This window comes from Nothobranchius furzeri, chromosome 16 (genome assembly GCF_043380555.1).
Source record: "Nothobranchius furzeri strain GRZ-AD chromosome 16, NfurGRZ-RIMD1, whole genome shotgun sequence".
Taxonomy (NCBI): domain Eukaryota; kingdom Metazoa; phylum Chordata; class Actinopteri; order Cyprinodontiformes; family Nothobranchiidae; genus Nothobranchius; species Nothobranchius furzeri.
Genome location: NC_091756.1, coordinates 57429472 through 57453840, shown reverse-complemented (window position 1 = coordinate 57453840; position 24369 = coordinate 57429472). Strand labels below are relative to the sequence as shown.

The following is a 24369-nucleotide window of genomic DNA, read 5'->3' as shown; positions in this document are numbered from 1 at the left end:
CAGTGTGAGTGACAACTAATGGGACTTTAACTTTATGATAATGATAACAGACCCACACTCATGTAGCGCCGTTCTGAGGCCTAGTCCACACGTAGCCGGGTTTTTTTAAAAACGAATATCCGCCCCTCCAAAAACTTGCATCCACACCACCGCGTTTTAAAAACAAACTGTCCACACGTACCCGGATAAATACGATGTTAAGGACATGCCAGACCTGTAGGCGGCAGTACTTCCCCCGTTCTTAACCTCGTCCTTCGTCTGTGGTCTTCCGCAGGGAGCAGTAATTCCGCTTGCAAAAACAAACAAGCAAAAAGCGCTTGGACAATTGATAAAGCGAGCGCAGCTCTGAGGGCATCCATGCTGTCGGCTAGTGTAAACACAGGTCGCACACGTGATGTCAGCATTTTTTTGTCACGGAAAGTGACGTTGCGGACCTTAAAACTCCGGTTTTGTCTGTCCACATGCAGACACCCAAAACGGAGAAATCGCAGATCTTCACTTTGGCCGCAGTTTTTAAAAAGATCCGTTTTCGTGTGAAAAAACTCTGTTTTCGTGTGCATGACAGGCCAAAACGTAGAAAAATATCTACGTTTTGGCAGATCCCCGGCTACGTGTGGACAGGGCCTGAGTCAGAGGACTCCAAAGCACTTTACACTACAGGGTAAGAGCAGCTCTCTGCTGGGAAGGCTACAGGACCGGCACTCGACTCTTCTGCCAACATCTCCCCAGTTAATCGAAAATTAGCATCAGCCATAACAAATGCAACATTATTGGCTGCTTTTTTTTTAAATTTGTTAAACCAAAAGTATATTCAGACATTTTCATAAAAGTTTTATGTGGACAGTCCTCAACTCTTGACTGGGATTTGTGAAACTGAGCCAAACAGACCCTTTACACGGCCAGAAGATTAAATGAGGTTGATCATTAAAGTTTTTATGCTGTTGCACTCATTTCTGAACACTTTTTATCTTCTTTCACATTGATGTGCGAGGCGTGCAGCAGTTGCATAAATCGTGTTTCCAAGGGAGCAGCAGAGGTTAAATGCTGCTGAAAATCTCCGCTACATTTTAGCTTTTTTCAGCAGTCAGCTACAATTTCATGTATTCAGCTTTACCTGAGCAGGACACCTCCTAGATTACTGATGTTTGTCATAAAAAACTATTCAAATAAATGGTCTGTCTCTGGTTACTTGTGTTTTGTAGATTAAATCAAGAAAAAAATCTGTATAACTTTTTATCTAAAAGAGGACAAATGGACATTAATCAGTCATTGTGATGACACACATGTTCCTTCACATACAAGACAAATAAACCATTAATATTTTCATGTATTTTGCACATTCACTTTTGACTTTATCCTGTTGCTGCACACGTACATTTCAATAGAGTCTTATTTTTGTTCATTTGCATGACAAAAAAAAAAAGCAGAAATGTTGAAATCAGCGGTGCAAATTAAAGGTAAAATCTATGTCCAAGTTATTTCTTCTGTATTTGCTCTCAAACTGCTTTATAGTTTTCAATTTGTATGTTCTGCAGTAAAAAAAAGTTAAAAAGAAGGTCAAGGTGTTTTTAGTTATTTATTTAGTATTTGTTTTAACAAAGCCAGTAACAACTATTTCTCAAAGCTCAAGGCTGTGTAGAACAGGAAGGGAAAAAAAGCCTCTTCTGTCCTCTGCTATAGTGCTCAAAAGTGATTATAAAGTACAAATTTACTTCTCTTTAATTCTGCCTCTAACCTGTCTTTTGCACACGCACACACAGACACACACACACACACACGTGCGCGCAGATGCATGTACGCACACTTTTGTGCAGCAAATGCAGCTTGTTACTTGAATTTAAATGAACTAAAGTTCTTTGATCTTTAGTAATTTTGCCTTCATGGTGTTGGGAGAAGAAAACACCTGAATTCTGAATAAACTATGTTTTCACATTGAACTGAATAAGAAACCTAATTAGCCTCAACAGTGACTTTACTTTCATCCTCGACGCTGACTCTGAATGAACAAACTGCTCCTGCTGGTTCAAATCGTTATCTCAGCGCATTTTGTAAAGGTGGATAAATGACTCAAGGCAAAGTGGTTTTATTCTCTTTGGCACTGTGACGGTGGAGCTGCCTGTCATGTAAACTTCTAACACTAAATCAGGGGTGTCAAACTCAAATTCACACTGGGCCAAAATGAAAAACTGGGACGAAGTCGCGGGCCGAACTCAATATTTTTAAAAAAGTGACGGCAAATGTGCACATTTTCCTTTATTTATCTGTATGAATGGTTGAACCTTTTCATTTGGAAACCAAGGGCGTAGGAACCGGGGGGGACGGGTGGGACGTGTCCCCTCCAATATTGGACAAACGCGCATTTGTCCCCCCCCCCCCCAATAACATGGAGAAGAAAAAGATTGATTTTGAAATATTTGACTCGCGAGCTTTTATTTTGAAAGACACCGCGGACTTCTCTCCGACACAGCCCCTCCCCTCAGGGAGTTACAGGCTGGCTGAGTGAAGCAGGAGTCAGAGCCGGGGCAGACAGGTGTCAGAGAGAGACGGCAGCAGCTCAGCGAGTTCTTCTCATGGGCAAAAAAAGAAAGAAAGGAATTGTGAGTTGGTAATAATTTAGTCCAAGAGTATAATTGTATTTCTGGTCAAACGCTAAAATGGCTGACTAGCGTAAACATCTTGCTAGTTAGCATTAAACATTAAACAACACTACTAGTTAACAAAAATGGCGAATTTTACAGTAACAGACAAAAACCATTTGACACGAAATAAATAAAAAAGTAGAATCTCCACATAAAAATTGAGTTTGTAAGTGTGATTGTTGCTTGTTTGTGACATTCTCATCACATTTCATTTTTAAACCTTATTCGTGTCACTTTTTTCATATAAGAGACCAGAGGAAGTTCAGCAGGAAATGATGAAGAAGGTGCGACAGGCAGCGCCAGACCTGCTGAGGGTGAGACAGGGAGAGCCAGACCTGCTGAGGTGCAGGTAGGTGCTACAGTGGAGTGAGATTTTAGATGGTTGATGATGAGAGGAAGATTCGAGCATGATAACAAGTGAGCACGACTAAATAATACTATAACAACCATGATTTTAAAGGAGACATAACATGAAAAACCCACTTTTTTATCCATTAACACGGTGTGTTTCACATTTTAAGTGTCTAAGTGAGCAAAAAGGCTTATATTATTCACTGGAGTTGCTATTTAGATATTTAATAATTAAGTTTTGGGCATATTTGTCCACCCGTTCAGTTTTTACATTATCTATTACATCAGTAATTAATTTAGTGAGGATAACTACCAAATATGGTAATGGCCCTCGGCTAAACACAGAGCCAATCCGCCATTTTTTCTTCTCGCTAAGATTTTTTGTAGTCCTATTGGAAAAATGCAGAATGTCTGGTTATTTTAGCCACACACAGCTCAAAACTGTTCCTCGTTTTAAGGAAGGGTGGTGTGGCAGTATTTAAACCCAGGAGCTGATGACACTGCTAAAAAAAACACAGAAGAAAAAGTAGTGTGTTTGCGTTTGTTTGTGTGTGTGTGTGTGCGTGCGCGCGCGCGCGCGTGGTTCGTTCGTTCTGTCTCCAGGCTAGTGGCCAAGTACTGAGGGCTTCATCTATCTAAAAGGAGTTATTTCCATCTGAATTTGGCAGCACCGGGACACAGCAGCAGAGCGGTAAGCTTCATATCACTCTAAAATGTCGACAAACTTTACTTTAGATTTACGGGCATTAGCAGCACTAAAGCGTTAGCATCCGGCTTGCTATCGCTAGCACAGTATGCTAGTAAAGTTAGCACCCAGATTAATGTGGATTTGGCTGATTTTTGTGGAATAAAACGTGATTTCTGATCAACGCCTTCTTTTACACCAGATGATAACCTCCCACTGATTGTAACAGCAGAGAGCCTGTGTGTTATTCTACATGAGTGTGATGTAATCTTAGCATCCAGTAAATAAAGTCCCATATCAGCTAAAATGCAGCGTGACAAAGTCATTAAAGTGCGTCAACACAGTGGATTTAATAGAGTTTTAAAGAACGATCTCTAAGTGAAGTGAGGTTAGTTTTTTGTCTCACTGCAGATATAAAAACTAACTCTGCATCAGTCAGACGCAGCAAAGCTCACCGTCTGTATGAGCGTGAGCGTCGGAAAGCTGATAAAATTGGCTGTAAAATAATTAAAACAAAGTAAAAATGTTCCTTTGCTTTTTAGAGTCCACATCCAGAAGACTGGAGCCGTGTTTCACTGACAGGCTGTCAGACTAACGCCCTGATGAGCTCAGCTGGGACAAACTGGTCTGATGTTTAGGTAAGTGAAGATCTGCTTCTCCAAGTCCTTGAGATGCTAGTAAAAAATAATTTAGCCAGCTTGCTAATGTTACTTTTCTTCTCCTCTAAGGAACACAGAACGTTCAGATGTTGGCGTTTCACGTCACCTACTGAGGAAGGAGACCCACCAGTAAAGAGACGGTCTGGACCAGACCAAAGTGAGTGATGACACACCTCAGCCACCCTCATCATTAAGAACACCTCACCCCCTGAATCACTCCGTCTGATGACAGCAGAGTGATTTATTTGATGTTTTACTTGTTTAGTCTGTTTAGAAATTATTGAATTACATTATTTTCTGTAATCGACCATCTGATCTGGATGTGTGCAGAATAACTTTCCCCAAATTCAGCAGCAGCTGGCCTACAAAAACAGCTGCAGCATGTAGTAAGTCTGTCTGCACTGCTCTCTAATGAGCTTCCTTTCATAAGGAATCATTTGTATAATTTTAGTGTCACTATTTTATTACATTTGTAGGAAAATATGAAGTCACTGCAGCAAAGTGAACTTGTGAACAAACACAAACGTGACTATAAACATGAAAGCTAAAGAAACAACTTTCCTAAAGCTGCTTGTAAACAAAATATGTCATTAAAGTTATCGTCTATCATTGCAGAATATGGCGATGACATCATGGAACTGGTCTTTGGAAAAGTTTTCCCTGAACCAACTCCGTTTCTAGATTAGGTAGAGAAGATCTGCATCTCACCAACTCTCTGGTCTCAGTATTCAGACAACGGAGGTCTCCCACTGTTATCCAGGACCGGTTTGAAGCCCACATACAGCCCCTCCCTCATCATCAGGAAACATCAATCCGTATCCTGAGGACAACAGAAGACGGCAGGAGGACAGGAACTCTGAGACCTAGACACCACCAGCACCGAGACACAAAGCACCTGTGTGCACAACGCCTGTTTTAACTACTAAAGCCTGTTTATTATATTGTTCTACTTATTTGCTGTGAGGTTAATACTTAGAAAATTTGTATATTAATGTAAACAATAAAAAAAATCACTGATTGTATGCTTTCTTTTAGATGTAATGGTCCAAACTCAGCCTTGTAGACATTTATTGCATCCTGTAGGTAAATACACAGAACAGGCTCAGATCCAGGATGACCCAGCATGCTCTTCTTCCATTCTGGCTGTTAGGGATTGTATCAATAACTCAATGCCTACTGATGTTTTCACCTAACGGTATTTATTTAGAATGCAGGTAAGATTTAACTATATTTGTTAGCAAAGCAGACTGATCTTGGGAATTTCACTGCAGCACTGATGTCCACCTCTCTGTACACATTAGAGAGAATTACCACTTTACAGCTAAACACATTTAATAAAGATATAGGCTACGCATTGCAGACAATAAAAACAAAGTTGTAAGCATTAGAATTATAATGATGACATTAAAGAACACTTGGAGGAATGTTCTTTATTTTTGACTAGAATCTCAAATCTTTAAATTAAAATCTAACTGCTTTTTATCCATTTTCAGCCATTAAGACACCCAATATAAAATAAGACTACTTATAAAATTATTTATAATTATATGTATGTATATAGATAGAGATCTTAATAAAATATATTCTTTGAATGGTGTTTTAATGAGCTGTATCATTTTTTTAAAATTTTTTTACAGAAATAAGCAAGCAGCATTCCTTGTGTGTGTGTGTGTGTGTGTGTGTGCGCGCGCGCGCGTGTGTGCCTGCTCGCTTGTCCCTCCGTCGGCCGTGACGGGTGTGTGTGAGTGACTACAGACAAATGCATGAGAGAGTTAGCAGCCATGAAACAGCTTGATGAACTACTCTCCCCACGTGTTTTAAAAATGCTAATATGCTATGCTAAATCTGCTATGCTAAATAATGATTTCTCTATAGAACTACAAAGTCCGACTGGGGGAGGAGAGTACAGGACTGCACTATGGAGGGGGGCGGAGTTTACAGCTCCTCCTCCAGTTTAAAGAGACAGTACCCCAAAACGGCTCGTTCTCAAGACTCTCCTCAGAACAGGGGTAGATGAGGGTCTGTAGAGCAACAATAATGAGGAAATCAGACCAAAGAACTGCAGTTCCACTGTTTTTAGACCCCCAACTGAAGGATTTAGATGTAAAAAGGAATAACTTAAAAGCATGTTATGTCTCCTTTAATGTTGCACTAGTCGTCCAACAGTATTTTTACTCCTTATTCCTGTCCACTGTTTTTATATTAGAGATCAGAGGAAGTTCAGCAGGAACCAGTTGAGGGTGAGACAGGGAGAGCCAGACCTGCTGAGAGTGAGACAGGGAGAGCCAGACCTGCTGAGAGTGAGACAGGGAGCACCAGACCTGCTGAGAGTGAGACAGGGAGCACCAGACCTGCTGAGAGTGAGACAGGGAGCACCAGACCTGCTGAGGTGCAGGTAGGTGCTACAGTGAAGAATGAGATGGTTTTAGGTTGCTGATGAGAGGAAGATTTGAATGTAATAAGTGAACACAGTTAAATATATGTAATCCCATTACAAGTAGGGCTGGGCAGTACGGTTTAAGAATAAATTACATTCTGTACACGCTTCCTTAGAAATATTAGAAAAATAAGTGTTAAACTCTGCTTTCTGGTGCATTTAGACTGCAATTTTGGCCACTGTTTTTTCTTTTGTCCATCTGAAAATTAACGTGTTCCAGCTGTTGTTGTAAGTGAATTATTTCTTTTTTCATTCTGTCAGAAACAAGCAGATTTTTCTGATTGTTGGTCAGCATTGTTGGCTGATGTAGTTTAAAATATTCTGATCAGAGTCAGATCAATTCAGACTGAATATTCACAGTTTTAGTCTGGTATTAAATCTGTTTACACATCTCTACCCATAGAATAAGATAATATATCCTACATTCATATTATTAAAATATATCCTACATTCATATTATTAAAATATATCCAACATTCATATTATTAAATAAAAATAAAACACTACTGACACATAAACAGCTTTTTTATAATTAAAACGTCCACGTTGGCCAGTAATCACCTGGATCCGGCTAATGGGGAGTAAGTAAGTAAGTAAAAGTAAGTAAGTAAGTAAGTAAAAGTTTATTTATAGAGCACCTTTCACAGACATAAATCACAAAGCGCTGTACAACATGATAAAGATCAGGGCAAATAAAAAACATCAGAAAAACAATAGCAGTGTTAAACGTAGAAAATAAAATCATGACTATAAACAAAGTGAAGGTGTGAACCCGAACAAAGCCATCTTTTTGAACATTTAGGGAGGGAACGCCTGGATGAAAAGGTGAGTTTTTAGATGATGTTTAAAGACCTCTACAGTGTTAGAGAGACGGAGATTTGAAGGCAGACTGTTCCAAAGTCTGGGTGCAATAGTCTGAAAGGCCCTGTCCCCTTTGGTTTTCAGTCTGGTTCGAGGAACAGCCAGGAGGTTTTCAGATGTGGATCTAAGGTTCCGAGAGGTGGTGTGTGGGGATAAAAGCTCAGATAGGTAGCTTGGAGCCTGGTTGTTAAGAGCTCTATAGGTCAGGACTAAAACTTTAAACTGTATTCTATATTCTACCGGGAGCCAGTGGAGGGACTGTAAAACTGGAGTGATGTGAGCTCGTCTGCTGGATTTGGTTAGGAGTCTGGCTGCTGCATTTTGGATGGCTTGAAGGCGTGAGAGGGAGGTTTTGCTGAGACCAGTAAAAAGAGCGTTACAGTAGTCGAAGCGTGATGACACAAAGGCATGGATGATTTTTTCCAGATCTGCAGTAGAAACCAGTTTACGGACTTCTGAGATGTTTCTCAGTTGAAAGAAACAAGAGCGGGAGATGGTTTTGACGTGTGAGTCTAAACTTAAAGCTGGATCAAAAATAACTCCTAGGTTTCTAGGCGACGGTGGCACAGGAGTTTAGTGCTCGCCCCGCAATCGGAAGGTTGCAGGTTCGAGCCCCACTCAGTCTGTCGCTGTCGTTGTGTCCTTGGGCAAGACACTTAACCCACGTTGCCTGCTGGTGGTGGTCGGAGGGACCGGTGGCGCCAGTGCTCGGCAGCCTCGCCTCTGTCAGTGCACCCCAGGGCAGCTGTGGCTACATCGTAGCTTATCCCCACCAGCGTGTGAATGTGTGTGCGAATGGGTGAATGACTGATTGTGTTGTAAAGCGCCTTGGGGGGTTCCAGGACTCTAGAAGGCGCTATATCAAATACAGGCCATTTACCATTCTAATGTTGGCCTTGGCTGATGGGCAAAAAGAGGCAATTTCTTGCTCGATTTTTGGCTGAAGTTCCGGGGGTGCAGCGATCAGGGTCTCTGTCTTGTTAGCACTGAGGACAAGAAAGTTGCTGGACAGCCAGTTATGGGCCATTCCCATCTGTACCGGGTTGGCCCGGGCCGGGTAGCCCCAGTCGGCCCCAGCCTAGCCCGGTTGATTCCACACATCCTTGCCTTAAGCCCATGTGGGCTGATTCTACCCACCAATCAGAGGCTTGCTCTAATAGAAGGTGTGAATTTGCTGTCAGCAGTGGGTGTGTTGGCCCTGGTTGGCCTGAAGCAGACCTCCTCGAGAAGAGGGCTGAGAATGAGCCTTGGTTGGCCCGGAAAAATACCAGGCCACCCAGATATGTAAACAACCTACGCTACCCGGCCCGGGCCGACCCGGTACAGATGGGAATGGCCCATTACTGATCTGGGTCAGGCAGAGTACAAGTGTGGCCAGCCTGTCCAACTGGTGTGGCATAAAGGACATATAGAGCTGTATATCATCAGCGTAGATGTGGTAGGAGATGTCTGGGAAAGACTGAATGATGCCAGCTAGGGGAAGAATATAGAATGCGAATAGTAGAGGCCCTAGAACTGAACCTTGTGGGACCCCGCATGTTAGAGAGGCAGTATCTGAAGAGAAGGTTTCGGACTTCACTGTGAATGTTCTGTTAGTGAGATAAGAAGAGAGCCAGTCTAGAGCAGAACCTGAAATCCCAGCCAGGGCCTTTAACCTGTTTAGTAGAACGTTGTGGTCTACAGTGTCAAAAGGAGCCTAAGTCTCCTCCCCTTCTGGCTGGCTCATGGGTCCCCGATCAAAAAAAACAAACCAGAATGTTAGTGAACTGGGCTATAAAAGTTATTTTCTTGTCTTTCTGGGCTTTGCCTTACGCCCTGAGTCACATCTGTCAGACTTTTCTAATCCTAGAGTTTCACCATCTATCAGATTTTCTATCAGAAGCTAAAGCAGGAGATAGCGGCAGGAGACTATGTTCATGTTCAGCCTGCATGAAACACTCAGTGACACGTTAGAATCAGAAATAATCATTTAATGTATTTTTTTCAGTGAAGTTGACCTACGGTATATATTGACAACAGATTTGTTAGATTTCCAAAATGTGTCCCCCCCAATATTAAACTCGTTCCTACGCCCTTGTTGGAAACAAACTTATTTTTGCAGTAACACTTAATGTGGAATAACCAAATTACACATGAGCAAGTTGATTTTAAATAAAGCACACATCAGTGGTATTCGTTACTTATGTCTCAGTTTTAAAAAACATTTTTATTTCTTAAAATCTGCGTATATTCAGCATTTCTTCTTATTATTATTTTTATCTTTTGAACCTTTTAAGTGTTTCTATTTATGTTTTATTGTTTGTTCTTATTTTTTACTCTCCTCTGTTGCTCCTGTAATGAATGTTATTACTGCTGTGACACCAAGCTATCTATCCCCACTGACGGACAATTAAGGGATTTTCTATTTTATTTCTATTTCTATTCTTCTATCTTTAGTCTGTCCTGTTTTAAAGTAGGTGAAATCTTTTTTTCACAGGCCAACAACATAAATAAGAAATAGTAATTCTCTTAAATGAAAATGCAATATTTCACTTATTCACTTTCATACTTTGGAGCAGAAAAGGTTAATAAAACCAAATAATTCAATCCCAGTTTTCTCCACTCTGATTTCCTGTGATGCTCACCTGTTCCAGCCAGACCTGCACCTGTGGGGTTGGGCTCTGAGCTGAAGAAGGAGTTCATCAGTGAGAAACAGTTGCTCACACAGGTTTGTGCTGCTGGACATGGAGAGCATCTGGACCACGCAGTTGCGTCGGGGAGGGGGATAAAAGCTGCAGCAGCCACAGAGTCCTAGTGACTTGAGCGTGTCGCTAAACTGGTGTTAAATCATCTCGGTCTGGAAGTTGGTCGGTGCGCTTTCTATGTCAGCAGCAAACAGATTACTGAGCTGTTAAAATCAATCTCTGAGCTTCAAAGTCGGCAAATTGCTGAGTAAACTCGGAGCTGAGTAAGAGGAATGTTTTCAGTTTGTCCGAGGCAGAGGAGGTAACGCTGCAGACGCTGGTGCTAATAGCATGGACGCCAATGACTGTAAAGACATGCCGGTTTTTCTCCTTGAAGCATCAACATGTTCCATCTTTGTTGAAACAACTTCCTTCTGCATCAATCTTTCTCTTCCTGGACATTTTGGGATAATGTGTGGACAGTTATTTTCACTTGTTGCATTAATTAAACATGGAAGTGGATACACTGCAAACGAGTGGCAAGTCACTGCACTGGGAATGCAATCGCCATGCATTATGGGCAGTAGCGGTTTTAGGCACGGGCAGACAGGGCAGTTGCCCGGGGCGGCATTTTTTCATGACACAAAAGGGGCGCACAAGCGCTGAGTAAAAAAAAAAAAAAAAAAAGGAAATCTGCGCCGCACCGAGGTTTTCTATTTATCTGTCATATGACAGTGTCTGGATTGGAAACAGCAAGTTGGCGCCCCCTGCAGCTGCAGGCGCTCCGTGCACCGTGTGTGTATGAAGAAGAGGAAGGGGAGGGGTGCGGCGGGGGAATTCACCTCTGGGTGGGTCCAAATGAAATGAGCGTGCAGGGGCTGAATCAACTGTATTAACATGGCTAAAGTCGATCACATCTTGATGTTCTCCCACATTTCATTCATAATATCATAAACACAGGCCTATCATTCTTTCAGGTGTTTCTGAATTGTGTGAAATGGCCGAATAAAAAAAGGAAAAACAAAACGATTTTGTGGTCACCCCCCCACCCCCCCATCAAGGTCAAATTGTTTAGTCCTGACTAAAGGAAACTTATTGAGTCAAGAGCCAAACAGAAGAGATGAACATAAAAAGGCTAAAACCACCAGGTGCCCGATTCAGGAATAAAAAAGAAAAAAAGAGGAGAAAAATAAAGGTATGTTCGCTCTCATGATGAATGTTTTCAATTTTTTGAACCAAACTGGGATTTTAACGGTTAAATTGGGTCAACTAGTTGCTAACAGAGCTAATAGGGCTGAAATATTGAAACGAATATTCAAATGGTTCGAATAAATTCCTTGAATCGTTTTTTATTGATTCAAACTAGGATTTGTTAAATGCTCACTGCAGCCTGTGGCCTGCCTGAACAACAACAAACACATGTTGATCAAGTTCACATAATAATAAATAAAACAACTCTACAAGCAGAAGAAAACTCCCCAGTCACCACTAACTATCCTGTTTATTTATTGCAGATGGCTGCACTGATTATTTTTTACATGATTTGTTCTGTAAAAGTTGGCATTTTTGTTAGTCTACAGTTTTTTATGTCAGTTTAAATTACAATTTCAGAGGCAATTGTAAAATATTATGGATCATGATAAAGATCTATTGGAGATCTACCCCAACTTTTGGACTGCTCTGCCAGTCACTGTGGCTCAAGCTGAGAGGAGCTTTTCAAAACTTGATCAAGTCATACCTGAGGTCACCTATGTTTCAGGGGCGGCTCACTAACCTGGCTCTGATTAGTATCAATCACTCAGTAGGGGAGCAGATTTCATATGATGACATTATTGATGACTTTGCATCAAGGTTAGGTTTTAATTTTAGTTTGTGTTTTCTGTTCTAAGTGCAGTGCTGTAGTGATTATCTTTAGTTTGTTATGTGTGAAATATTTTTGCTATTTAGAATATTTATTATATATTATGTGCATATATTCTTAATATTTAGTTAGTTTAGTTGTTTTTGTATATTTGATTCTATATATTTTGATACAGTGTATAATGTATATTGCTTTACATTCTGACAACTTCATAGTAATTAATGTAAATATGTGCAACTTAGAAAAATGAATTTTCAATAGTCGTTCTAATAAAACATGCCTGTTTATAGAAAACGTGTGTGTTCGTGCAGGTGGGGTGGTGTGGTGGTGGTGGTGGGGGCGGTTGGGGGGGCGCTCAAAGGGGGCCTCGCCCGGGGAGTAATTCCATGTAGAACCGCCACTGATTATGGGAAATGTAGTTTATGGTCAATGTGCTCTTTGAAACGGCATAGACTTATTTTAAGACACTTGAATCTCTCGCAGGCCACATAAAATGACGTGGTGGACCACATCTGGCCTGCGGGCCTTGTGTCTGACATATGTGCTTTAGATCATCAAGACATATTAATCCTAAAAGGCTTTCTATACCACAGTAAGTGACTGAAAAAAGGTCTCAATATCAGTTGGTTAATAAAGCGTCTTAGATCTGAATAAAAAAAAAAAAGGGGGAACATTTTGGCGTTATTTCCCATTCAGGACTAATTCCATGATCCAGATTAGTTTAAACTCTAGTAATGGTCACTGCCTTATTTGTTAAACCATAGATTTGTGTTTGTTCTTCACAACAACATAGCTGATGTGTTCTGGCGTTGGTTGGTGGACATCAATGTTCTACGCTCCAATTTCCAACCTATGCTCAGTTTTCTGTGTTTTAATGGAGCCAAACTGCTGACAGAGATGTTCTTATCAACAGTTTTTAAAATAGCCCCATGATTTAATTGAGACTTAAATGTCATCCAAGTTTCTGCAGTATAATGGTAATAAAACCATTATTATATAATTGGAGACTCAACAAAAGGCCAGATTCATGACAGCAAGTACGTCATAAAAATGATTTTTAACACATATAAGGATGGCAGAAGGCTGGCTTCTTTACTTTCCTGACACACAAGGGTGTCGATCTGGCAAGGACAGAGGGGACGTGCCCCCCCCCCCCCCCCCCCCAATATCCAGTGATGACCAAATAGTCCCTACCAATAATTTGACCGACTCTGATCAACTAATTTACATTTAGTATGAACAACAAGCCATTCGATGTCTCGTTACCCTAGAGGTGCAGAAAGGGTTAAATGACGTTCTCTCCACAATTCCTACCTTTGTAACAGAAATGGCCAGTGTGATTGGCTGTGCATGCTGTCACGTGAGACTCAAGTGAGTCAAACTACCACAGTTAGCCGCATCAAAGCTCGAATAAAAGCATTCCAGTCGTATGCAAGACTCCTGTTTGCAATGTGACGTGACACTGGGCCAAAAGCGAGTGAGTTGAGCTTATGGTGGAAAATAAGTATTAGGTTTCCTACAAACAAACAATATTTCTGGCTCTCGCAGACCTGTGACTTCTTTTGCTAGAGGCTCCTCTGTCCTTGTTACCTGTAATAATGGCACCTGTTGGAACTCGTTCTCAGTATAAAAGACACCTGTCACAACCTCAAACAGTCACTCTCCGAACTCCACATGGCCAAGACCAAAGTGATGTCAAAGGAACCCAGAAACTGAAATATAAATGTACACCAGGCTAGGAAGACTGAATCTGCAACAGGTAAGCAGCTTGGTGGGAAGAAATCAACTGTGGGAGCAATTATTAGAAAGTGGAAGACATACTAGACCACTGATTATCTCCCTCAAGGTGGCTTCAAGTTAGAATCCTTCTACTGTGTTTTTCTTGCTAAAAACGCATGGAAAAACTCTGTTAGCTTTGAGTTAGCATGGAGCTAGGGATGTAAGAAAATATCGATATGGCAATATATCGTGATATTTTTTCCAGCAATATTATATCGATATTCAAAAGCCGTGTATCGGAAATATCGATATGGCAATACATCGTGATTTTTTTCCTGCGACTATTACATCGATATTCAAAAACCGTGTATCTAATCTTTGAAAGAATTTACATGCAAACATTTGTGTATTTTCTTTTCGTTTTGTGCAATTCAATCGCCACCCGCTAGTTGGCAGCAGTGTGCAACGGGTTTTGTTTCCACCATTTAAAAAGTAAATCCCTCCATCATGGGTCAGACACCTCATGTTAAACATGTTAAGTATCAGTTTGGACAGTTTATTGGACATTCTTACAATAAATTCAGTTAAAAAAATAGCTTGTAAAGTCTGACTGAATGTATTGCAATATATCGTGATTATTGTATCGTCTCCCCTGTATCGTGACATGTATCGTATCGCCAGAATTTCAACAATACACATCCCTGCATGTAGCTAATGTCCCGCTGATCTCCAACTGTGGAGAATGAGTTGAAATGATAGGCCAGGGCTCCCGGTTGCAACTCCCGGCTCTGTTTGTAATTTAACAGTCCCAGTTCTTAGATCTCCACAGGTGACCAGCATGACTACAGCCTTGCACTGAAACCGGTTGGCCGTGCAGGCGGGCTACCCTGCAGTCCCCTTCTAGCTAGTAGCTAGATTGGTTTATTTTGTTCCAACCCTGTTCCAAACGTAACAGCCCCACCTTCAGCTCCACCTCTCTTCCCATTTTTGGATTGTCTGTGCGTGGCTTGGCCAAAAGATTAGTGGTAGGAACCTCCCGCAGAGTTAACGAGCCTCTGACTGAAGCCGTTTTCTCTGTCGATTGCATCGACATATAACAATATGAACATTGCCCACCCGTTGCTTCGCCGGAGGGCAGGTTGAAGCCAAAAATGGCAGTTTTTTTCCTCCTAGTTAGTTTTGTCCAAACCTCTTACCTTAAATGCTTGAAAATGAAGAAAAGAAAGGAAGAAAACAACAGTTTAAATGTATGTAGAGTTATCTGTATCATTTAAATCCTGGAAAAGTAAAAAATTAAGTACTGAATACAGTTTTTAAGTCATCAATGCCAAAGATTGTATCAAAATGGGTTATAATCTCTTTTGACCACACCTCTTGTTTAAAGCCATGTGTTTTTGGTTGGAACATATTGTCCTCCAGATGTGTTTTAAATTAAATTAAAATATGTATCTCACTCCCATCACTAAGCCCTGGTGATGTACCGCTGCTGCCCGTTGATTTCTCACAATCAAAAGAAAGCCTGACACTATTATTACCTGTCTTTGCATGTGTGATGAGAGTGAGTAAACAAAATGATTGTCCTCAAAAGTCTAACTTAAATCAGGGAATCCCTAAAACACGAGGAGGAAATTAAAACAAAGTGAGAGTCATTTTGGTCACAAACCAGAAAGATTTTTGTGGGTAGATGTCGTGTCAAATGCTTTTTACATGGCGCCAGGTTGCTTCATAAACTAAATAATTAGAAAACCAAAATGTTGTATTTCCTAAAGCTTTCTATCTTTCTCTGATACCTTCACCAATGCAAAACAGAAGAAATCTACAAGGAGGCCAAAACATTCTCCATATGTTTATTTCTTTTACACACCTGACATGCACATGATCACGTGTGTACTGTTGAATTTTATAGTTGATTCGATTTTGTCAATCATAGACTCTATTTGATTTTCTGTTCGATGTTTGTCTGCTTCATCCTGGTGTTCAAGGTTTTCCATTTCCAGGCTTCTGTTGGTAATGCTGAAAATCCAAGAGCATTTATTCATTACAGTCAAGCTATTGGAGCCGGAATGCCACGATTTAGGGAATTTTATTTTATTCTCAGCCAGGCTTTTTTCTTCTGTGTTCTGTTTTGGTTCAGTTATTCCCCGTGTCGTCTGTTCTTTGAGTCCCTCTGCGTATTTTAGTCGGTCACAGCTGTATTCCATTCTGCTCATCAACCCAGCTTCTTTTCATCTCAGTAATCACCTGCCCCACCTGTTACTCCATTCTTTGTCAGACCCACATGTTTCCCACCCCGTGGTTCTCCAGTTATCTCTTGGGTGCTCCAGTATTCCCCAGATTGTTGTGCAGTTTGTCTTCCATTATTCATCATTAAAATTCACCTCATTTGGTCTTCTGCTTCCTAGTCTGAATCCCAAATCAGTTTCCACACTGTCATATGACAAAGGCTGGAGTTTGAACATGCAGCAGTGGTAAATGCTTTGGAAGGTTTGGATTTTTTTTTAGGCTAAGTGCCGTTACACTGTGTTAAAAGAAATAGATCGATAGTCAACATTTTATAATTCAGGTGGTCTGAGAATAAAGTCATCAAATATTTTGCAGTTTCCATCTGTCTCTGATAAGATAGTTTAAAATTTGAATAAAACTTGGACACACTGAATAATCACGATGATTTTTAGACTACATCCAGTGTGAGTGCTAAAATGCAACAATTTTCTGGTTTGGTAAATGATTTGAGTGGTTTAAACATTGGGGTCTCACCACGCAGACTCAGGCCCTGTCCACACGTAGCCGGGGATCTGCCAAAACGTAGATATTTTTTCACACAAAAACGGATCTTTTTAAAAACTCCGGCCAAAGGGAAGATCTGCGTTTTCTCCGTTTTGGGTGTCTGCGTGTGGACAGACAAAACCGGAGTTTCAAGGTCCGCAACGTCACTTTCCGCGACAAAAAAATGCTGACATCACGTGTGCGACCTGTGTTTACACTAGCCGACAGCATGGATGCCCTCAGAGCTGTGCTCGCTTTATCAATTGTCCAAGGGCTTTTTGCTTGTTTGTTTTTGCAAGCGGAATTACTGCTCCTTGCGGAAGACCACAGACGAAGGACGAGGTTAAGAACGGGGGAAGTACTGCCGCCTACAGGTCTGGCATGTCCTTAACAACGTATTTATCTGGGTACGTGTGGACAGAGTTTTTTTTTTAAACGCGGTGGTGTGGATGCAAGTTTTTGGAGGGGCGGATATTCGTTTTTTAAAAAACCCGGCTACGTGTGGACTAGGCCTGATATTTAAATCCTGGTGACCTGTTTTTAGGGTGTATAATGCTCGCGCTTTTGCGTTTTGTCAAATAGGTCAAAAGCACCCATACGGCTTTACAATGAACAGAGAATAGAGGTTAATTGAGGCCAGCAACTTGTTTCCTTCAGCCCTCAACAATACATGTAGTATTTTTTTTTATCACAGCAGCAACGGGCCTGTACTTCATTGTATTGCTTTTATTAGTGCAAAGACAATGAAGTCTCCATCTATCGGTGCCAGTCTCTTCTTCCTGCTCTGTTCAACATCACACATGCTTGTAAGCTCAAATATAAAGTCTGCATCCAGATAAATAATTCACAACAACCTATTGAATAATTTATTCTATTGTGGAGTTGACCAGTCTGGAAGGGTGTTTACAAACTGATTTACCCAAGTGCTGTATAGGTTCATATTTCAAGGTAACGGTCATTTATAAATCCCATGCTTTCGTTCTTTTTTAAACACAGAAACAGTTTTGTTTACCTGTTTTGTAGCTACAGTTTCGCCGACGGCTGCCGGCTTCTTCAGGCTGACGCTGATGGTGGCGTGTCACTTCCTTCTCCGTTTATCTGTAGCTAAAAAACAGGTAAACAAAACTGTTTCTGTGTTTAAAAAAGAACGAAAGCATGGAATTAGAAAGACACAGCAAGAACACACCTAAGATGGTCATTTATAAAGTTCATATTTGTTTTATTAGGTGAGGGAAGAAACTAAATATATGTTAAGGCAGTGTTCTTTTAATCTTTTCACTAGTTTAGGCTCTCCATCCTCAAAGTTTCGTCTGTTCAGATACAGGTTTGTTGTGATGTCTTAACTTAGCTTTTCACAACCAGGATGTCAGTTTTATTTTCTGTTTTGAAACATATTTGAAGATGCTTGCTAAATAATTGACCATTACTGAGTCTACAAGCCAGAAGAATAACACAAAGTAAAAATACAACACACATTTAAGCCTATTTCACACAGAATGTGGTACGGAGGTGGTTCGGTTTCCATATGGCCTCCAAACAAACTGTCGCTCACACTGACTGAGGTTTGTGTTTGGAATGTCTCTGGATGTCGGCCCTCACATTAGCGCCAAATAATTAGAAATTTGAGATAACATGTTTATAAATATAACATTATTCTCTTTGAACTGATATTTATTTTGAAATAAACCAGATGTACCAAGCCTAAACACATCTCCCTTCCTGTCTGGCTCATATGATTTCTTTAACTTCATGACAAATCTGCACAAAGCGTCCCAAAAAAAGAAAAGCTCTAAATCTAGAACTGCACTGCACCCAGTGTGAATGCTTTGATTGCACTCAATGATTTTTAGTCTTTGTGGAAGCTGCACGGAAACTGGACGGCATCCGTTCAGCCTTCTGAGAGGCATTACGCATCAAAACTTTGATGAATATAGATCTAGTATTTATTGAAGAAACATCACCTGTTGTCCTTCAATCTAGAGTTTTAAGGGAAGATGATGCGTTAAAAATGATGGATATGCAGTTTTTTTGGTCAAATGTGGACAACAGCTTTATATGTGATCTGTAAGCACTAAAGTATGTCTTTAGAACAAGGCACCAACTACCATGTAGAATTGTTGCTAGAAATTAAGTGGCAGTGTTATAGCTATTTCTGTGTTTGCAGTAGTTTTTGAGTGCAAAAAAAAAAAACTATAAATATTTTTGGTTTAACCATTATTTAACCAGGAAGAAAATCCCAAACATCTTTTTCAAGGAAGACCCAAAAATGTCTCTGATTGCCGATCCCTACCAGAGCACCGAATGATTAGAAATTTGGCAGGTTGATGTCAACATGTCATTAAAGCATACAATCCAAATTTTTATCTCACATGTCACCATCTAGAGCCAGAAAACAATCTTTTGCACCTTTAAGCCCTGTCCTGTTCCACAGTTATGGTTGTAAACAACCATTCTCATTCATGAACCTCTAACCAGCCTACAGAGCAAAACACATGTTTTACAATTATTATTCTCACGTTACGTTTATTCATATGGATGTAATCTAAAGTAAGGCTGAAACGATTCCTCGAGTACCTCGAATAATTCGAGTACAAAAAATCCACGAGTCAAATTCTCTGCCTCGAAGCTTCGTTTAATTCATGTTTAATTAATTCATGACTTTGCAATTGCCCAGGGTCATGTTTCACCCAGACCGAAATAAGTGACGCACATACGCACTGCACTGAATGCACACAGGAGTAGCGAACGCAACTTAACTTTCTCTTAAGCCATGGCGGACAATGTGGACCCCCGGTGGAGTGCGAAAAAAGACACAAAATGTCAAAGGTGTGGGACCATTTTTCACGTCGTAAGACGGAAAACGTACTCTAGTGTAAATACTGTAAAATGGATTTAGCCTACCACAACACCACATCCTCCATGCTGCAACCTGACCAGGAAACATCCACATGTAAATGTCACTTATGCAAGCGGACTCGGAGCCTCTACAACATAATGCATTTTAGCCTGTATTTCTATATATTCTGCGGGCACTGTGCGACTTTTTCATTTGTAGCACTAAGTTTTAGCTCACACTGTACGTCTGGTAGCAACACGTCAGACTTAAAATGTGCTAAAAATAGCAGTTTTACAACACGTCAGACTTTTTACTGTGTTGTTATTGATGTCCGTTTTCCCTCAGGATTGCTGCAGGAGGACACGGGTATTTATGAGTGGCGGAGGAAAACGAAAGTAAATAAATGTTTTGTGATCAGTATAATTTGACATAACCATGGCAAACATGCTGTCAACAATCCTTGTTAGTGTGAGAAAAAAGTGTAGAAATTAAAACGGACGTGTGTTTATAGGGAAATAGCTGGCGAGCCATGTTTGCACATGCACCGTGAGCGGTCCTGGTGCTGTTTGGGCTGCAGCCGCTCGCATTTGTTTACTGAAGTAAAGTTGAAGTGCTGAAGTTTTGAAAACTAATTTTGAATAAAACTTGAAGAATAACTGGCAATTGCTTTCTCATTTCAAGAGGTCTTTCATATTTTATAACATGCTATTTGATATAATGGTTTACAAACGCAAAAGAGTAATTTATTAGAGTACTCGATTAATCGATAAAAGATTCGATAGAGTACTCGATTACAAAAATATTCGATAGCTGCAGCCCTAATCTAAAGACTTACTTGTCCATAGGAAATGCTGTTAACTCAGTCTAGGTATTTTCACAAATGTGTGCACGCTCTGTGATTTACATTAGAACAAAGCAGACGTCTAATGCTATCGGCTGATGCTGAACGACACTCACTGGGCTCTATAGGACAAGGGATGGGCTTAGCAATGACAAATGACCAATGTATTGCCCACATGATCACAGTACAGAGTAAGACTATTATACTTACAGATTTCTAAAAAAAAAATCCTATAATTCCTGAAAGGGGGAAAAACTCTGGATTGCTGCTTTAAAATCCAGCCTGTTGTTCATGAGACACACAACAGACACGAGACAAGTTACCGTGCCGTCAACATGAAGTCACATTTCATCATTTTAGTGTTAGGAGGTTCTCTAGAGTATATTGTACAGTTCTTATTATTCAACAGCAACTACAAACTTCCACTGATGTAGATCACATGACTATTATCACATTGCTCTAGATTTTTAGAGATGTTTAAATTATTATTTATATCACTATAGAAATTCTACTCAGTAGAATTATGAGATTTGCTCTTTTAAATACATTTTTCTGAATAATCCATCAATTCTTACATAATGTATACACCATCCCTCATGTACTTGACATTATGCTTTTGAATAAAATGAAATCAGAGAATCATGTTCTTATCAAAACCAGTACCAAGTGAGCAGATTGCTTCACACACTGCAGAAAATGCAGGCCTTGCATCAGCCGTTTAATCTGCTCATTAACTATACATGAAGCTCACAGAATTATAATAATTGTTTACCAATTGTAAACCACCTTGGGCACAATTAATCTTTTTAAGATGCCAATATTGTTACAATGCCAACACAGTCTCCTCACTACGTCCCGCCACTCAATAAATGCCACTAATTTATTCAGCTGTGAAATGAATGCATGCCCATATTGCCGATTGCCTTGCTGTGTATCATTGCCTTCCCACAGAAGAGAGAGGAAGGTAGGGAGCAGAACCGAGCAGTCTGAGATCATTATGAGATGGGGCTGCTGGGCACACACATGTACAATCAAGACACCAGATGGAACAAAAACAAAGTAATGACCGGCTTAACTAATTTGGTTATGGCTGTCGGTGTGCATTTTCTGTGGATTTGTGCCTGCTCACTTTAAAATAAATTTAATGATAAATTTAAACACCAACAGACACGAGTACTTTGTACAGAAGTTACCTTTATGTTGCACATTATAAAATACAGGCAGGATTAATAGTTTGAGACCACTTGACAAAATCGCCAAAAACCATATTTTGCACTATTGGATTTTAACCAAGTTTTAAGTAGAGCTTCAAAGTGCAACAAGAAGAAACAGGAGTGAGACGAAACTTTTTCTGAACATGCAATTTACTAAAAACGCTCACACTGAAACAAGCTGTTTTACAACTAATCAAAACTTTAAGACCACATGGCTTTCTGTCAGGTAGTCACATCTTCATGACATTGTGATGGCAATGGCAAAAACCTTTTTGAACATGGCTGGGTTTTGAACTGCAGAGGGTCTCTCTCTGAGGTGGGATGCAGTAAGATTAGAATTTCTTCAACAATCCTGAAGGTTATGGAATGGAAAGTTGGAAGACTCAAGAAAATGTCACTGGCACTGAGTCATAGGATCCAGTTGGCTTTCTGTCAAGACACTGGACAATCCTCAAACCAAATTAAGGCCATTACTGGTGCCTAATGGGCTCGACACACGGGAGGCGACAAACGACCGCGATCAGCGAAATTCGCCTCTGTTGCTTTTATTACCTGACACACGGGAGGCGACCCGCGGCAGCGGAAAAGCCGTCGCGTTCTGTTCCATGGCGAAATCGAAACTTCCGTTGTTTTGTTTGGCTGTGTCAGGTTGGAGGGAATTAAGGATATTTAAGCGGTTCAGAGTTAATAAAGTGGTAGATATGATGTTTCACAAGGTGCTGCTAGAGTTATGTGAAATCTAACTTGTGATTTTACTATATAAAACATAATAATAATCAACTTCTCCTCCATGTTTGCTCGGAGGTGTACGGAGCATCCTGCCCGCTCATTGGTCAGCGAATGAAACCTCCGTTGATTGGTCCTCGTCCGAGCGACAGCGCTGAAAAGTTGAAAATATTTCAACTTTCTGGGATCGCGTCACTGGGTCGCCTGTGCACGACACGTGCACAAGCGCAAAATTTCACACGCACGTTTTTTGCGTTTCGCTTAGTAGGAGGGAGACCTGCGATTATCGCTTTGCCGCGCATGTCTCATTGAAAATGAATGGAGGAGAGGCGATGTCGCCTCCCGTGTGTCGAGCCCATAAGACAGCATCTGAGATAGAAGGGGAAAATAAGAACGATTCTGTCTCCTTGAACAGCACAGACCTGACTGGACTTTGCAAGAGAACACCTAACATGGGACATTGAAAGTTTTATTTTCTGATCAGAGGAAGTTCAACCTTAGTGGTCCTGTTGGTTTCCAGTCTGGCATGACAAGCAGATCCTACCTGAGATGTTTTCTACACGTCACAATAGAGGGGGTGCCATAACGCGCTGGGGTGCTTTTTCCTTTAGTGGAACAAAGAAGCTTCATTTGGTGCGGTGGCATCAAATCACTGCTGGCTATGTCCAGATGTTCCAGAGAGCATCCCTAATGACTGAGGGCCCTCGTCTGTGTGTTACTGACTGGGTTTTTCCCAGTCCCAGTCATTCCCAGTCCCAGTCCTTTGTTTGACTGCCTTCACTAACATAAACTGTATGCTGAGATAATGTTTTGCTGCTGTCCAATTTCTTTGTGTTGTAGGTTGGATTTCTACTTAGAATCTTGATGAGCTTCAACCATGCCAAATTTGATTTTAGTTAGGTTAAATCAACCGTTTAAACAAATAAAATACCAACTTTAATGGCACTGGATCTCAATAAAGGGTTTATTTAGTTATTTTCTTCTTTAGTCAGTCAGTTGTGTTCTTAATTAATTTCATATTTAGGGTTTTGTTCCTCATACATCAGTTGTTTGAGTTGTGCATATATTGTCACATTTTTTATTCCTAATTGGACCTCTTGAGTTTTGGGCCTTGTTTTTCCTTGTTTTCTAGTGGATTAGTTTCTTGTGTCACTTGTAATTCTACCACTCAGTAATCCCAGCCACAGTCATTTGTTTCTCGCTTTGGTTGTTAGATACTCTTGTTGTTTGGTCCTATTTCTCTCTCTGTTGTTCTGTCATTGGATTTTGAAGAGACTTTCGATGTTTAAAGCAATTTTACATAAGGTGAGAAGTAGTGCACGTAACATCATTTAAGTGAAACTTCTTGATGGAACGTTGGAATCTGTGTGAAATATTTATAGTTGCATTTCACAAAAAATGTAAAGTGTTTTGATTAAGAAAAAATATGATGTGGTGGAAAGTTCTGAAAGGCTTCTGAGCATTTTAAACATTTCATAAGCAATCTGATTTTAAGGGTAATTAATACAACATCCCTACTCCCCCTTCTACCCTCTTCAAAAAGTACATAGCTGCACTCATACGATTCCATCCACTCATCATAGGCAAAATATTATTAAATCTAGGCATTTAGAAACCTTATTTGAACTATTATGTTTCACAGGGAGCGATTAAACAGCATGCAACTCCAAGAATGTTTAAAAACAAGAATTGCATGTAAAGGTTTGAATAAGGACTAGACTTTCTCACTGTCACACAGGGTGAGAATAATTTACTTCAGGCTCAAATATAGACAACCCTCTGATGTTTGGTTAAACACCCTTTAAAAAGAAATCATAAAATTATTTTGTGACCAATACGTTTTAGATGTAATTGTGGCTGACACTTAACCGCTCATTAATCTCATGGTTGAATCTCAGAGTGTTTCCCTATGTGCATGCTTGTGTGATGATGTGAGGGAGCAGGAGTAGAAAAATGTGTGGGGATGGGGAGGAATGGCTGGTTGGCCTAAGCTCTCCAGGGAGTCAGCTCCCCCACTGGCCCCAATAGGCACCTCTGTTGCCAAAATGCCACCCAGGGCATGAAGACCCCGGCCCATCTTGTCAGGATCCAAAGCAACAGCATTGCAGAGC

The 24369-nt window shown here is 40.5% G+C and overlaps 1 long non-coding RNA gene across 2 annotated transcripts; it reads left to right on the top strand.

Annotated features, from left to right (window-relative positions):
- Positions 1–2373: 2373 nt before the first annotated feature.
- Positions 2374–5356, top strand: LOC129166606 (uncharacterized). Of its 2 annotated transcripts, XR_011516943.1 has the most exons (3): positions 2374–2597; positions 2888–4491; positions 4950–5356. It is a non-coding gene; the product is annotated as an uncharacterized lncRNA (long non-coding RNA). The 2 variants fall into 2 exon arrangements; XR_011516942.1 differs by having other exon boundaries at positions 2888–5356.
- Positions 5357–24369: the final 19013 nt, after the last annotated feature.